At 31.2% G+C, this 17,264-nt stretch overlaps 1 long non-coding RNA gene across 1 annotated transcript in view; it reads right to left on the bottom strand.

Annotated features, from left to right (window-relative positions):
* LOC119609633 overlaps positions 1–17,264 on the bottom strand; it is a 73,780-nt gene that overhangs the window by 232 nt on the left and 56,284 nt on the right. The window lies entirely within an intron of this gene.

Genomic DNA, 17,264 nt, shown 5'->3' with positions numbered 1-17,264 from the left:
ATTTACAAAAATAATTATTTTTTAAGATTTTTTCGACACAAAAAACAAACAAAAAGCAAGTGAATGTTTTCTCATGTATGTGAATAAATGCTGTTTGTGTATTTACATAAACGAATTAAATGGTAAAAAATCCATAAAATACTTTTGTAGGTGTGTATTTTTAAATACATACACACCTACTTAAATGTAATATCCTTTATAAATAAAATACTAACACAGTGAAGGCTAAAAGAGGTCAAACAGCGGTTATATAGAAAATTAGTTAGAGTTTATTTCTAGTTCAGTTCTAGTTGAGTTCTAGTTAAGTTCTAATTGAGTTCTAGTTGAGTTCTAGTCAGTTCTAGTTCAGTTCTACTTAGTTCTAGTTCAGTTCCAGTTGTCAGTTTCTAGTTCAGTTCTAGTTTCAGTTCTAGTTTCAGTTCTAGTTCAGTTCTAGTTCAGTTCTAGTTCAGTTCTAGTTCGTTCTAGTTCAGTTTCTAGATCAGTTCTAGTTCAGTTCTAGTTCAGTTCTAGTTCAGTTCTAGTTCAGTTCTAGTTCAGTTCTAGTTCAGTTCTAGTTCAGTTTCTAGTTCAGTTCTAGTTCAGTTCTAGTTCAGTTCTAGTTCAGTTCTAGTTCAGTTCTAGTTCAGTTCTAGTTCAGTTTCTAGTTCAGTTCTAGTTCAGTTCTAGTTCAGTTCTAGTTCAGTTCTAGTTCAGTTCTAGTTTCAGTTCTAGTTCAGTTCTAGTTCAGTTCTAGTTCAGTTCTAGTTTCAGTTCTAGTTCAGTTCTAGTTCAGTTCTAGTTCAGTTCTAGTTCAGTTCTAGTTCAGTTCTAGTTCAGTTCTAGTTCAGTTCTTTCAGTTCTAGTTCAGTTCTAGTTCAGTTCTAGTTCAGTTCAAGTTCAGTTCTAGTTCAGTTCTAGTTCAGTTCTAGTTCAGTTCTAGTTCAGTTCTAGTTCAGTTCTAGTTCAGTTCTAGTTCAGTTCTAGTTCAGTTCTAGTTCAGTTCTAGTTCAGTTCTAGTTCAGTTCTAGTTCAGTTCTAGTTCAGTTCTAGTTCAGTTCTAGTTCAGTTCTAGTTCAGTTCTAGTTCAGTTCTAGTTCAGTTCTAGTTCAGTTCTAGTTCAGTTCTAGTTCAGTTCTAGTTCAGTTCTAGTTCAGTTCTAGTTCAGTTCTAGTTCAGTTCTAGTTCAGTTCTAGTTCAGTTCTAGTTCAGTTCTAGTTCAGTTCTAGTTCAGTTCTAGTTCAGTTCTAGTTCAGTTCTAGTTCAGTTCTAGTTCAGTTCTAGTTCAGTTCTAGTTCAGTTCTAGTTCAGTTCTAGTTCAGTTCTAGTTCAGTTCTAGTTCAGTTCTAGTTCAGTTCTAGTTCAGTTCTAGTTCAGTTCTAGTTCAGTTCTAGTTCAGTTCTAGTTCAGTTCTAGTTCAGTTCTAGTTCAGTTCTAGTTCAGTTCTAGTTCAGTTCTAGTTCAGTTCTAGTTCAGTTCTAGTTCAGTTCTAGTTCAGTTCTAGTTCAGTTCTAGTTCAGTTCTAGTTCAGTTCTAGTTCAGTTCTAGTTCAGTTCTAGTTCAGTTCTAGTTCAGTTTAGTTCAGTTCTAGTTCAGATCTAGTTCAGTTCTAGTTCAGTTCTAGTTCAGTTCTAGTTCAGTTCTAGTTCAGTTCTAGTTCAGTTCTAGTTCAGTTCTAGTTCAGTTCTAGTTCAGTTCTAGTTCAGATCTAGTTCAGTTCTAGTTCAGTTCTAGTTCAGTTCTAGTTCAGTTCTAGTTCAGTTCTAGTTCAGTTCTAGTTCAGTTCTAGTTCTCAGCTTACAGTTTAGTCAGTTCTAATTTCAGTTCTAGTTCAGTTCTAGTTCAGTTCTTGTTCAGTTCAGTTCAGTACACAGTTCACTTTTGTCTTTCACTGTTTGTGTGTTTTTATTCCATTAACTATTTTATATAATTGTTACAAATAAATAATATTTTTATAAATTATTACATTTAATATGTTATTTCCCTTTTCATTATGTACATATGGTTGATAAAGTGTTTTTCAATTCTTTTTTTTTTTTTTTTCTCTTAAATATTTGTATTTTAAATTCTGTCATACATTTAAAATAAAAATTGAGGTTGGAAAAAGATATCTGAAATATCAAAGGTCAATTATTTGAAAGACAATTTATTTTTTTGTATTTAAATAATGGGAAATGCATAAAAACTTATTAATAGGAAAAGAGATAACAGCCCCGGACTTTCTTTAAACACCACCTGACTGAAACGAATTGTCGGTTTCCCTCACCTATTTAAATGATATATTATTTACATATACATATAAATATTATATAACATTTAAAATGCTTGTTTTCGTATAGCGATGTATGTTTATATACAAAAATAAAATAAAACCTTTAACACAATTTTATTCATATATTTTTAGCCAGATAATGTAAATTGTAAATGTATACTTTAGCTTTTTATCATAAATCAAAATTAAAATTATGCTTTTTTTTCAACAGTAAATAAATATTAGTTTTCAATGATAAATAGCCTTTATAAGGTATATAAATAGTATACCTTATGTAATATTGACAATAAATTATTATTAATATTTAATAATTAATATGCATTAAAAAACACATAATTTTTATTTTAAAAGATATTCCAAGGTGCAAAATATGAATAAAATTGTGCAAATAAAAGGTATCAGATATTAATCAGATTTGCATGGGGAACGGAGCAAATGCATGAGGACTGAACTAAAACTGAACTAGAACTGAACTAGAACTGAACTAGAACTGAACTAGAACTGAACTAGAACTGAACTAGAACTGAACTAGAACTGAACTAGAACTGAACTAGAACTGAACTAGAACTGAACTAGAACTGAACTAGAACTGAACTAGAACTGAACTAGAACTGAACTAGAACTGAACTAGAACTGAACTAGAACTGAACTAGAACTGAACTAGAACTGAACTAGAACTGAACTAGAACTGAACTAGAACTGAACTAGAACTGAACTAGAACTGAACTAGAACTGAACTAGAACTGAACTAGAACTGAACTAGAACTGAACTAGAACTGAACTAGAACTGAACTAGAACTGAACTAGAACTGAACTGAACTAGAACTGAACTAGAACTGAACTAGAACTGAACTAGAACTGAACTAGAACTGAACTAGAAGCGAACTAGAACTGAACTAGAACTGAACTAGAACTGAACTAGAACTGAACTAGAACTGAACTAGATCTGAACTAGAACTGAACTAGAACTGAACTAGAACTGAACTAGAACTGAACTAGAACTGAACTAGAACTGAACTAGAACTGAACTAGAACTGAACTAGAACTGAACTAGAACTGAACTAGAACTGAACTAGAACTGAACTAGAACTGAACTAGAACTGAACTAGAACTGAACTAGAACTGAACTAGAACTGAACTAGAACTAAACTTGAACTCAACTAGAACTGAACTAGAACTGAACTAGAACTGAACTAGAACTGAACTAGAACTGAACTAGAACTGAACTAGAACTGAACTAGAACTGAACTAGAACTGAACTAGAACTGAACTAGAACTGAACTAGAACTGAACTAGAACTGAACTAGAACTGAACTAGAACTGAACTAGAACTGAACTAGAACTGAACTAGAACTGAACTAGAACTGAACTAGAACTGAACTAGAACTGAACTAGAACTGAACTAGAACTGAACTAGAACTGAACTAGAACTGAACTAGAACTGAACTAGAACTGAACTAGAACTGAACTAGAACTGAACTAGAACTGAACTAGAACTAGAACTGAACTAGAACTGAACTAGAAGTAGAACTGAACTAGAAGTAGAACTGAACTTGAACTGAACTAGAACTGAACTAGAACTGAACTAGAACTGAACTAGAACTGAACTAGAACTGAACTAGAACTGAACTGAACTAGAACTGAACTAGAACTGAACTAGAACTGAACTAGAACTGAACTAGAACTGAACTAGAACTGAACTAGAACTGAACTAGAACTGAACTAGAACTGAACTAGAACTGAACTAGAACTGAACTAGAACTGAACTAGAACTGAACTAGAACTGAACTAGAACGGAACTAGAACGAACTAGAACTGAACTAGAACTGAACTAGAACTGAACTAGAACTGAACTAGAACTGAACTAGAACTGAACTAGAACTGAACTAGAACTGAACTAGAACTGAACTAGAACTGAACTAGAACTGAACTAGAACTGAACTAGAACTGAACTAGAACTGAACTAGAACTGAACTAGAACTGAACTAGAACTGAACTAGAACTGAACTAGAACTGAACTAGAACTGAACTAGAACTGACTAAACTGAACTAGAACTGAACTAGAACTGAACTGAACTAACAAACTGAACTAGAACTGAACTAGAACTGAACTAGAACTGAACTAGAACTGAACTAGAACTGAACTAGAACTGAACTAGAACTGAACTAGAACTGAACTAGAACTGAACTAGAACTGAACTAGAACTGAACTAGAACTGAACTAGAACTGAACTAGAACTGAACTAGAACTGAACTAGAACTGAACTAGAACTGAACTAGAACTGAACTAGAACTGAACTAGAACTGAACTAGAACTGAACTAGAACTGAACTAGAACTGAACTAGAACTGAACTAGAACTGAACTAGAACTGAACTAGAACTGAACTAGAACTGACTAGAACTGAACTAGAACGGAACTAGAACTGAACTAGAACTGAACTAGAACTGAACTAGAACTGAACTAGAACTGAACTAGAACTGAACTAGAACTGAACTAGAACTGAACTAGCACTGAACTAGAACTGAACTAGAACTGAACTAGAACTGAACTAGAACTGAACTAGAACTGAACTAGAACTGAACTAGATCTAAACTAGAACTGAACTAGAACTGAACTAGAACTGAACTAGAACTGAATTAGAACTGAACTAGAACTGAACTAGAAATGAACTAGAACTGAACTAGAACTGAACTAGAATTGAATTAGAACTGAACTAGAACTGAACTAGAACTTAACTAGAACTGAATTAAAACTGAATTAGAACTGAACTAGAACTTACTAGAACTGAACTAGAACTGAATTAGAACTGAACTAGAGCTGAACTAGAACTGAAACAGAACTGACATAGACTAGAACTGAACTATAACTCAACTAGATCTTGAATTAATTAAAATACCATTTTTTAACGAAATTTCCATTTTTTTTAACAAAAATTCCATTTTTTAATCAAAATACATTTTTTAATCAAAATTACATTTTTTAATAAAAATTCCATTTTTAATAGAAATTTTAACGAAATTTCTTTTTTAACAAAAATTCCATTTTTTAAAATCAAAATTACATTTTTAATAAAAATTCCTTTTTAATAAAAATTTCATTTTTTTAATAAAAATTCCATTTTTTAATAAAAATTCAATTTTTTAATAAAAATTCCATTTTTTTAAAAATTCCATTTTTTAATAAAAATTCCATTTTTTAATAAAATTACATTTTTTAATAAAAATTCCATTTTTTAATAAAAATTTCCTTTTTTGAATAAAAATTCCTTTTTAGAATAAAATTCCATTTTTTATTAAAAATTCATTTTTTAATAAAAATTCCATTTTTTAATAAAATTATATTTTTTAATAAAAATTCCATTTTTTAATAAAAATTCCATTTTTTAATAAAAATTCCATTTTTTAATAAAAATTCCATTTTTTAATAAAAATTCCATTTTTTAATAAAATTCCATTTTTTAATAAAATTCCATTTTTTAATAAAAAAAAAAAACAATTTTATCAAAAGTAAAATTTTTCATTCAAATTCAATTTCATTATTTAGCCAAATTCTCCTCACCCGCAAAACTTCTTTGAGAATGTGTCATTCGTTTGTTAATATCATAAGAAGCGTGTTTCCGCCGTTCGTAAAAGTTAACTTAAGGCCCTATTTGTTACCGTTAGCAAAAACAACACCACACGTTCATAGGCTAAATGACTGGGTTACACTAAATAATGAGAAGCGCATAGTAAGCTGTGTTAAACAAGAATAAAATTTAGTAGAACATTTTTATAGACTATGATTTGCCTGCTTTATTTTAAAGCTTTATGTTTAATAAAATATAAAGTGTTATATATCACTGAAAAGGTAATGAAGTCTAGTTTTAGAAAATTCTAATGTTTTCTTAATTAAAGTAATAGTTTAGGCAACAATTTAAAGTAAATTCAAATTTTTACAAATTATGATTTTGATTAAAATTTTATTACGAATATCTTATAATTTTGTTAGAATTTCGAGAAAAAGAGTGTTATACTTAGTTGATTGTTATTAAAACTGCCGGAATATGTATAAAAGTTAAAAACTTCTAATATTTGTAACTTTTCAATTTATTTATTTTCAATTTGTTTTGCAAAATTTTATAACAATTTTGTCAACCTAAAGTTAAGTTGAGCAGAAATTTAATTAAACATTGTTTTATTACTAAGTTTGGTTCATTGTAGGCTGTTTTGTAAATTACCCTTTTAGCAAAACAATAATGGCTTCGAAAAAACATTTTAAAATAATTTGTTAATGTTTGCTGATTTGGATTTTCCGACAAAGTCAACAAATTTTTGTTTAAATTATGAAATTCGATATTAAGCAATTTTTTGTTCTCTTAAGCTAAAATAGTTTTCTTTAATGATTTCTGGTTTAAATAAACAAATAAATGTAGTTTGGCATTATTAAACTTGATATTTGTTATATTAAGTTAATGTTTATAAGAGGGCAGACTTAAAAGTTATTTGAAAATTAAAATGTTTTTTAGGGATATATGAAAATACTTTGCTGTTGGTCTGTTAAGAAAACAAACTTTTTTATTTCTCCCAAATAACAACATCTATTTTGTAGTCACAGCAAAAAAAAAAAATATTTTTTTTATTGTTTATTTCTTGGAATAAAAAATGTAATTTAATGCTGTCAGCAGTAAATGGTTTTTGTAAAATAAAAACTCCGACTTCCCAGAGTAGCAAGTAAATGTAGTTGAATAATATTGAATTGAAATTGTAAAGTAAACAAACGCTTAAATTTGAAATGACATATGAGCATGTGTGTTTAACTGTGTGTAAGTTGAGCTGTATTTAAACTACAATCCCACACATTTACATACTTACTACTAGAAATACATTTAAATAACTTTGTTTCAGTATGTTTTTTTGTTATTTTTGCTTTAATATAGCAAACAAAAAAAAGCTTACTAACGGATTTTCTGTTTTATCATCTCTCGGATTTTACATTATTTTTCACATGATAAATATTTTATGGATTTTAAGCCAAAAAATTGAAAAGTAAAGAACAAACAAATGTTTATTAAATATTTATGTGCTAACGAGAGAGTGAGAGTGAAGGGGAGGTTGGTGTAGCTGCTATTGTTCTGTGAATTTAAAATTAAATTAAAAGTGAAAATATACGTTTATGTTGATATTTAAGTATCACAAGTTTTTAGTTAGTTTTGTTTATTAATCTTGAATGTTTATAAAACTATTCATCACGATTCCATTATCTCACAGATTAAAAATTTCCTAAAAGTTCATTTTAAAAATTCAAGAGGAAATATGCTAAATATTAAAAGCTAAATATTAAAATCACAATAATTATATAAATAACATTAAATATACTAAAAGTTTGCTAATGTTTAAACTAACTAATAAGAAAGCTTTAAATTTTTATATATTTTCGTGTTCTTTTTTCTTAAAAGCCAATAAATATTTCAAGTTCAGTTCAAGCTCAATAGAGCATATAACTCATTTTCTCTAATTACTTAACAAAGCTATAAGATTTCCTGAACAAAATTAAAAGAAAAATCACAATTAGTAAAAATTTTAATTTACTTAAGTTTTTTGCTTAAACGATTTCTATAATTAAGAAAACATTACAATTTCCTAAAACTAGACTTCATTACCTTTCCAATGATATATAATACTTTATATTTTCTTATCTATAAAGCTTCAAAATAAGCAGGCAACTCATAGCCTATAAAAATGTTCTACTAAATTTCATTCTTGTTTAACACTGCTTACTATGCGATTCTCATTATTTAGTGTAGCCAAGTCATTTGAACATGTGGATGTTGTTTTTGTTAAACGAGTAAGAAATAAGGCCTTAAGTAAACTTTTACGAACGGTGGAACACGCTTTTTGATGGTAATAACAAACGAGTGAAAACTATCTCAAAATACGGTTTCGCCGTGAGGAGAATTTCGTTAAATAACGAAAATAGGAATTTGAATGAAAAATGTGACTTTTTTATAAAATTTTGTTTTATTAAAAAATGTAATTTTTATTAAAAAATGTAATTTTTATTAAAAAATGTAATTTTTATTAAAAAATGTAATTTTATTAAAAAATGTAATTTTTATTAAAAAATGTAATTTTATTAAAAAAATGGAATTTTTATTAAAAAATGTAATTTTATTAAAAAAATTGAATTTTATTAAAAAATTGAATTTTTATTAAAAAATTGAATTTTTATTAAAAAAATGGAATTTTTTATTAAAAAATGCAATTTTCTATAAAAAAATGGAATTTTTATTAAAAAATGGAATTTTTATTAAAAAATGGAATTTTTATTAAAAAATGGAATTTTTATTAAAAAATGGAATTTTTATTAAAAATGGAATTTTTATTAAAAAATAGAATTTTTATTAAAAAATGGAATTTTTATTAAAAAATGGAATTTTTATTAAAAAATGGAATTTTTATTAAAAATGGAATTTTTATTAAAAAATGGAATTATTATTAAAAAATGGAATTTTTATTAAAAAATGGAATTTTTATTAAAAAATGGAATTTTTAGTAAAAAATGGAATTTTAGTAAAAAATGGAATTTTGTATTAAAAATCGAATTTTTATTAACAATTCAAAAATTGATAGTTCAAATTCATTTCAAGTTCAGTTCTAGTTCAGTTCTAGTCAGTTCTAGTTCAGTTCTAGTTCAGTTCTAGTTCAGTTATAGTTCAGTTCTAGTTCAGTTCTAGTTCAGTTCTAGTCAGTTCTAGTTCAGTTCTAGTTCAGTTCTAGTTCAGTTCTAGTTCAGTTCTAGTTCAGTTCTAGTTCAGTTCTAGTTCAGTTCTAGTTCAGTTCTAGTTCAGTTCTAGTTCAGTTCTAGTTCAGTTCTAGTTCAGTTCTAGTTCAGTTCTAGTTCAGTTCTAGTTCAGTTCTAGTTCAGTTCTAGTCAGTTCTAGTTCAGTTCTAGTTCAGTTCTAGTTCAGTTCTAGTTCAGTTCTAGTTCAGTTCTAGTTCAGTTCTAGTTCAGTTCTAGTTCAGTTCTAGTTCAGTTCTAGTTCAGTTCTAGTTCAGTTCTAGTTCAGTTCTAGTTCAGTTCTAGTTCAGTTCTAGTTCAGTTCTAGTTCAGTTTAGTTCAGTTCTAGTTCAGTTCTAGTTCAGTTCTAGTTCAGTTCTAGTTCAGTTCTAGTCGATCTAGTTCAGTTCTAGTTCAGTTCTAGTTCAGTTCTAGTTCAGTTCTAGTTCAGTTCTAGTTCAGTTCTAGTTCAGTTCTAGTTCAGTTTAGTTCAGTTCTAGCTCAGTTCTAGTCAGTTCTAGTTCAGTTCTAGTTCAGTTCTAGTTCAGTTTTAGTTCAGTTCTAGTTCAGTTCTAGTTCAGTTCTAGTTCAGTTCTAGTTCAGTTTAGTTCAGTTCTAGTTCAGTTCTAGTTCAGTTCTAGTTCAGTTCTAGTTCAGTTCTAGTTCAGTTCTAGTTCAGTTCTAGTCAGTTCTAGTTCAGTTCTAGTTCAGTTCTAGTTCAGTTCTAGTTCAGTTCTAGTTCAGTTCTAGTTCAGTTCTAGTTCAGTTCTAGTTCAGTTCTAGTTCAGTTCTAGTTCAGTTCTAGTTCAGTTAGTTCAGTTCTAGTTCAGTTCTAGTTCAGTTCTAGTTCAGTTCTAGTTCAGTTCTAGTTCAGTTCTAGTTCAGTTCTAGTTCAGTTCTAGTTCAGTTCTAGTTCAGTTCTAGTTCAGTTCTAGTTCAGTTCTAGTTCAGTTCTAGTTCAGTTCTAGTTCAGTTCTAGTTCAGTTCTAGTTCAGTTCTAGTTCAGTTCTAGTTCAGTTCTAGTTCAGTTCTAGTTCAGTTCTAGTTCAGTTCTAGTTCAGTTCTAGTTCAGTTCTAGTTCAGTTCTAGTTCAGTTCTAGTTCAGTTCTAGTTCAGTTCTAGTTCAGTCTAGTTCAGTTCTAGTTCAGTTCTAGTTCAGTTCTAGTTCAGTTCTAGTTCAGTTCTAGTTCAGTTCTAGTTCAGTTCTAGTTCAGTTCTAGTTCAGTTCTAGTTCAGTTCTAGTTCAGTTCTAGTTCAGTTCTAGTTCAGTTCTAGTTCAGTTCTAGTTCAGTTCTAGTTCAGTTCTAGTTCAGTTCTAGTTCAGTTCTAGTTCAGTTCTAGTTCAGTTCTAGTTCAGTTCTAGCTCAGTTCTAGTGCAGTTCTAGTTCAGTTCTTCAGTTCTAGTTCAGTTTAGTTCAGTTCTAGTTCAGTTCTAGTTCAGTTCTAGTTCAGTTCTAGTTCAGTTCTAGTTCAGTTCTAGTTCAGTTCTAGTTCAGTTCTAGTTCAGTTCTAGTTCAGTTCTAGTTCAGTTCTAGTTCAGTTTAGTTCAGTTCTAGTTCAGTTCAGTTCTAGTTCAGTTCTAGTTCAGTTCTAGTTCAGTTCTAGTTCAGTTCTAGTTCAGTTTAGTTCAGTTCTAGTTCAGTTCTAGTTCAGTTCTAGTTCAGTTCTAGTTCAGTTCTAGTTCAGTTCTAGTTCAGTTCTAGTTCAGTTCTAGTTCAGTTCTAGTTCAGTTCTAGTTCAGTTCTAGTTCAGTTCTAGTTCAGTTCTAGTTCAGTAGTTCAGTCTAGTTCAGTTCTAGTTCAGTTCTAGTTCAGTTCTAGTTCAGTTCTAGTTCAGTTCTAGTTCAGTTCTAGTTCAGTTCTAGTTCAGTTCTAGTTCAGTTCTAGTTCAGTTCTAGTTCAGTTCTAGTTCAGTTCTAGTTCAGTTATACTCCACTTCTACTTCAGTTCTACTCCAGTTTATTTTAGTTCTAGTAAATAATTGCTGATTTATGTTGTGAATTATATTATAACTGTTCAAGTGATCGTAAAATTACTCAATTTCTAAGATTCTGATTCATTATTAAAATTGACTTTAAAAATTTCCCCAATATGTTTGCATAATGACTTCATTGTTATTGTTAAACTTAATATTCACAAATTTTATTATTTCGCTTCTTTTCGTTTCCTTTTCCACAATTTATGACGGCCACTTAATGAAAATGACTCGCTGTTATTATTATTACTGGTAAATTGAGATGCGGACTGTGGTCTCGCTGGAGTTCTGGCAAAAGAAAAACAAACAGCGATAATTACGAAATTATTATTATTTTTCTCATTATTATAACAGTTTATTTGTTGTTATGAATAAGCAGCACAATTTCTTTGTTAAAAACAAAACAGATGAAGAGAAAAAGGTTAAAAATATTTAAACATTTAAATATCATGAAAATTAAGGTTGAAATAAAGCAATTGTTAAAGGGTTAATAGCCCTTAAATATGTATATATAAAAAAAATTGCTAAAGCCATAGACAGATCTGTTAACGATCTTGTTGATTTTATTCTCTGTTCTCAGTTTAATACTTCTGTTACTTTAAGCGCCATCACTTTCTTTGAAGAAATTCTTTGCCATAATGTCTTTCCAACTACTTTTCATCATCTGTGTGTTTATTTAATTTGTCTTTATAAGGTCATGTTTAAATGTTTTCAACTTGTTGTTTTTGTTTGTTGCAACATGTGTAAGTGTAAACGGTCTGTCTATATTGAAAACAGATTCTCCCCGACTCTTACCAAGTGCAACAACGTGTGTCTGTAAAAGTTTAATTACAGCTGAGTTTTACAAGAGGAGTAGCTGCACCCAGCAAACATGTTGGTTATAAAATGTTATTGAAAATATATCAAAACTACTTAAGTACACTGATGCTACTCCGTAAGATATCTGGGAACTTTAAAAACTTTTAACTATACAGGCACTTGAAAACATTTTTTCCCTTCTAAAATGCTCTTCAATATCCTAATTCTTCCAAAATTGTTCGCTGCCTTATCCATGCCTCCCAACCAGCCTACCTTTCAAGGTGTTTTCTTTATTAAATCATATAGTTTATCTCATTTCTTCTTATACTTATACTTTTTTATATATAATTTGTTGTTGCTACTTTTGCTCTTTTAATTCTTTTGCTACAATATATTTGTTGCTGACTCTTATTATTATTGTTGTACCGGTAAATATTTCTTGTTCATATTAAAAAACTTTATCATGGTATTTTTGAAATTGCTCTTAATTTCCGGTCACATAAGTTGCAAGTGTAATTATGAGATTTTAAATTGCCGACTTTAATTCTTGTTTTACCTTTTATCTACAACTTCAAGTATGAGCAATACATAATTGGATTGAAATTAAATGAAATATTTTTGAAAACTTAAAGAATGTTGAGCAATAAAAATTTTCAAATAATTAAAACTAAAATTGGATTTCCTGTCTTTTTTTTTTGAAAGCTCCGTAAACAAGCTTTAAGTAAACTATAGTATTTAACAATTACTAGGCTATGCTTGGCAGCTGATGACGAATTATAGTTTAAATTCGTGAAATCTTTTAAAAAACTGAACTAGAACTGAACTAGAACTGAACTAGAACTGAACTAGAACTGAACTAGAACTGAACTAGAACTGAACTAGAACTGAACTAGAACTGAACTAGAACTGAACTAGAACTGAACTAGAACTGAACTAGAACTGAACTAGAACTGAACTAGAACTGAACTAGAACTGAACTAGAACTGAACTAGAACTAGAACTAGACTGAACTAGAACTAGAACTAGAACTAGAACTGAACTAGAACTAGAACTGAACTAGAACTAGAACTGAACTAGAACTGAACTAGAACTGAACTAGAACTGAACGAACTAAAACTGAACTAGAACTGAACTAGAACTGAACTAGAACTGAACTAGAACTGAACTAGAACTGAACTAGAACTGAACTAGAACTGAACTAGAACTGAACTAGAACTGAACTAGAACTGAACTAGAACTGAACTAGAACTGAACTAGAACTGAACTAGAACTGAACTAGAACTGAACTAGAACTGAACTAGAACTGAACTAGAACTGAACTAGAACTGAACTAGAACTGAATTAGAACTGAACTAGAACTGAACTAGAACTGAACTAGAACTGAACTAGAACTGAACTAGAACTGAACTAGAACTGAACTAGAACTGAACTAGAAAGAACTGAACGAAGAACTGAACTAACTGAACTAGAACTGAACTAGAACTGAACTAGAACTGAACTAGAACTGAACTAGAACTGAACTAGAAACTGAACTAGAACTGAACTAGAACTGAAACTAGAACTGAACTAGAACTGAACTAGAACTGAACTAGAACTGAACTAGAACTGAACTAGAACTGAACTAGAACTGAACTAGAACTGAACTAGAACTGAACTAGAACTGAACTAGAACTGAACTAGAACTGAACTAGAACTGACTAGAACTGAACTAGAACTGAACTAGAATTGAACTAGAACTGAACTAGAACTGAACTAGAACTGAACTAGAACTGAACTAGAACTGAACTAGAACTGAACTAGAACTGAACTAGAACTGAACTAGAACTGAACTAGAACTGAACTAGAACTGAACTAGAACTGAACTAGAACTGAACTAGAACTGAACTAAACTGAACTAGACTGAACTAGAACTGAACTAGAACTGAACTAGAACTGAACTAGAACTGAACTAGAACTGAACTAGAACTGAACTAGAACTGAACTAGAACGAACTAGAACTGAACTAGAACTGAACTAGAACGAACTAGAACTGACCTAGAACTGAACTAGAACTGAACTAGAACTAACTAGAACTGAACTAGAACTGAACTAGAACTGAACTAGAACTGAACTGAACGAACTAGACTGAACTAGACTGAAATAGAAATGAACTTAGAACTGAACTAGAACTGAACTAGAACTGAACTAGAACTGGAAACCTAGAACTGAACTAGAACTGAACCAGACTGAACTAGAACTGAACTAGAACTGAACTAGAACTACCTAGAACTAGACTGAACATAGGAACTGAACTAGAAGAACTGAACTAGACTGAACTAGAACTGAAAGAACTGAACTCGAAACTGAAACTAGAACTGAACTAGAACTATGAACTAGGAACTGAAACTAGAACTGAACTAGAACTGAAACTAGAACTGAACTAGAACTGAACTAGAAACTGAAGAACTGAACTAGAACTGAACTAGAACTGACTAGAAACTGAACTAGAACTGAAATATACCTGAGCTAGTGTGTCCCGTGTATAGACTATAGTTTGTCGAGAGAATAGATTACAGTCTGTCAAGAGTAGTATATTATCTGCATTATATTTTATCAGAGAGCTCATCTTACTACAAATTCTATTTAGCTGCAATATCATTAATCCCTTTAAAATTTGACATATGCTGACTTCTTAACATTTTTTCTTCGATTTTTTTTTCTGTTCAATTTTTATTTTTCCCATATATAATCAATAAAGATTGTGTATCAGCAACGGTGAAACAAAATCAAAAGCCAACTGTTTTCATTAAAATTATACTACACATTCGAGACTGTTGATGGATTGATTTCATGCAACACGTCACACACGATTAAACTTCACTCTCACAATGAATAAGAAGAGTAATTTATGAAAAAAATCAACAAAAAAAGAAATAAATCGAAGAAATATACTAAAGCAACAACAGCACGTATTTATTAACAACAGCAACAACAATAAGAACTTATAACATGTTATTATTGTAGCATTAAGTCTATATAGAGAGCATGAAAAGGGTTTAACGTTGCAAAAGAACAGTATGAGGCAAGTGGAAAAAGTATAAACAATTTTGAGGAAAAAAGAATTCTGTTTAAAATTTTGTAAAAATGTTATGAAATTTAAATTTTTCGAAACATTTTAAATGTGAACTTAGTTTTTAAGCCTTTACTGTTATTTCCAGTATTGATTAATTTTTGTTTTTGTTCGAACTTCATATAGAGTGTTGCTTTTCTTGTAAAACTTTACAAGTGATTTAAAGTCATCTGAGAAAATAAAAAAAGAAGTCAAACTAACAGCAGCTGCCTTTTTTTTTTTGCCATACAGGATGATGATGCTATTGCTTCCACATCAGGCCCATATGTTGTTGTACAATTATTTTGTATAGTTTGTTGTAATTTAATATAAGCAACAACATGTTGTGAAAATAATATTGCAACAGCAGCATTATACAAAAAAAACTTGTTATAACCCCTTTTTTATTAATTTACAGATCCAAACGATCATCTCTAGATGAAGAGTACTTGCCTGCTGCATAAAAAACACACAAACATTTTATAGAATCCACAATTCTACAAATTCTTTGGCTTACAATGCCTGCCTTTAAATTGGAGCAATAAAACATAATTTACAAACTTTAAAAGCACAACAGTAATAATAAAGAAAAATAAAACAATAATTTAAGAATTATTGCTGTTGCTCTAAAAAAACACTTATAAAATTGCTGGCTGCATCAAGCTGGGCATGAAACGGTTGGCAAATAAAGTTGCTGTGGAAATGTAAATACAACTAATACTTGTGGAGAGATCAGTTTTTATTTGTTGTTTTTTATTTAACTCGATCTCTTTCAATTATGTAGGTTTAATATCATATTAAGCCGAAAAATTTATAAAAAAAATTGCAATTGTTTCTTTGAATCAAAAGTTTCATTCCTCAAGAGTTTTTCTGTTAGCTGATGTTTATTTTACGCATATAACAGGATGATTACGGAAGACTGATTTATTAAGCTGGCCGGAATTCTAAAGCACCCTATTGAGTGTTAAGTGAGGTCAGAGAAAATTTAAGACTGGTAAGAGTAAAGCCTATGGTCGGACCAAAGTATATACTACAGTCTGTCTAGAGTATACATTAAAGTCCGGGCAAAGCATAGACTGCAGTCTGGCCAGAGTATAGACTGTAGTCTGGTCAGAATATAGACTGTAGTCTGGCCAGGTTATAGATAGTAGTCTGTCCTGGGTATAGACTGTAGTCTGACCAGAAAATAGGCTGTATTCTGGCCAAATTATAGACTGAAGTTTGGCCGAGTATAGACTGTAGTCTGGCCAGAGTATAAACTGTAGTCTGGCTAGAGTATAGACTGCAGTTTGGCCAGAGTATAGACTATAGTCTGGCCAGAGTATAGACTGTAGTCTGGCCAGAGTATAGACTGTAGTCTGGCCAGAGTATAGACTGTAGTCTGGCCAGAGTATAGACCGTAGTCTGGCCAGAGGATAGACTGTAGTTTGGCCAGAGTATAGACTGTAGTTTGGTCAGAGTATAGACTGTAGTCTGGTCAGAGTATAGACTGTAGTTTGGTCAGAGTATAGACTGTAGTCTGGCCAGAGTATAGACTATAGTCTGGCCAGAGTATAGACTATAGTCTGGTCAGAGTATAGACTATAGTCTGGCCAGAGTATAGACTATAGTCTGGCCAGTGTATAGACTGTACTCTGGCCAGAGTATAGACCGTAGTCTGGCCAGAGGATAGACTGTAGTCTGGCCAGAGTATAGACTGTAGTCTGGCCAGAGTATAGACTGTGGTCTGGCCAGAGTATAGACTGTGGTCTGGCCAGAGTATAGACTGTGGTCTGGCCAGAGTATAGACTATAGTCTGGCCAGAGTATAGACTGTAGTCTGGCCAGAGTATAGACTGTAGTCTGGCCAGAGTATAGACTGTAGTCTGGCCAGAGTATAGACTGTAGTCTGGCCAGAGTATAGAGTGTAGTCTGGCCAGAATATAGCCTATAGTCTGGCCGGAGTATAGACTATAGTCTGGCCGGAGTATAGACTATAGTCTGGCCGGAGTATAGACTATAGTCTGGCCAGAGTATAGACTATAGTCTGGCCGGAGTATAGACTATAGCCTGGCCGGAGTATAGACTATAGTCTGGCCGGAGTATAGACTATAGTCTGGCCGGAGTATAGACTATAATCTGGCCGGAGTATAGACTATAGTCTGGCCGGAGTATAGACTATAGTCTGGCCGGAGTATAGACTATAGTCTGGCCGGAGTATAGACTATAGTCTGGCCGGAGTATAGACTATAGTCTGGCCGGAGTATAGACTATAGTCTGGCCGGTGTATAGACTATAGTCTGGCCGGAGTATAGACTATAGTCTGGCCGGAGTATAGACTATCGTCTGGCTAGAGTATAGACTATAGTCTGGTCAGAATATAGACTGTAGTCTGGCCAGAGTAAAGACTGTAGTCA

The sequence above is a fragment of the Lucilia sericata genome, unplaced genomic scaffold (genome assembly GCF_015586225.1).
Source record: "Lucilia sericata isolate MDLA Ls3-8-SP2 unplaced genomic scaffold, ASM1558622v1 Contig001022F_arrow, whole genome shotgun sequence".
NCBI classification, from domain to species: Eukaryota; Metazoa; Arthropoda; class Insecta; order Diptera; family Calliphoridae; genus Lucilia; species Lucilia sericata.
This window is presented reverse-complemented; position numbering and strand designations above follow the sequence as displayed.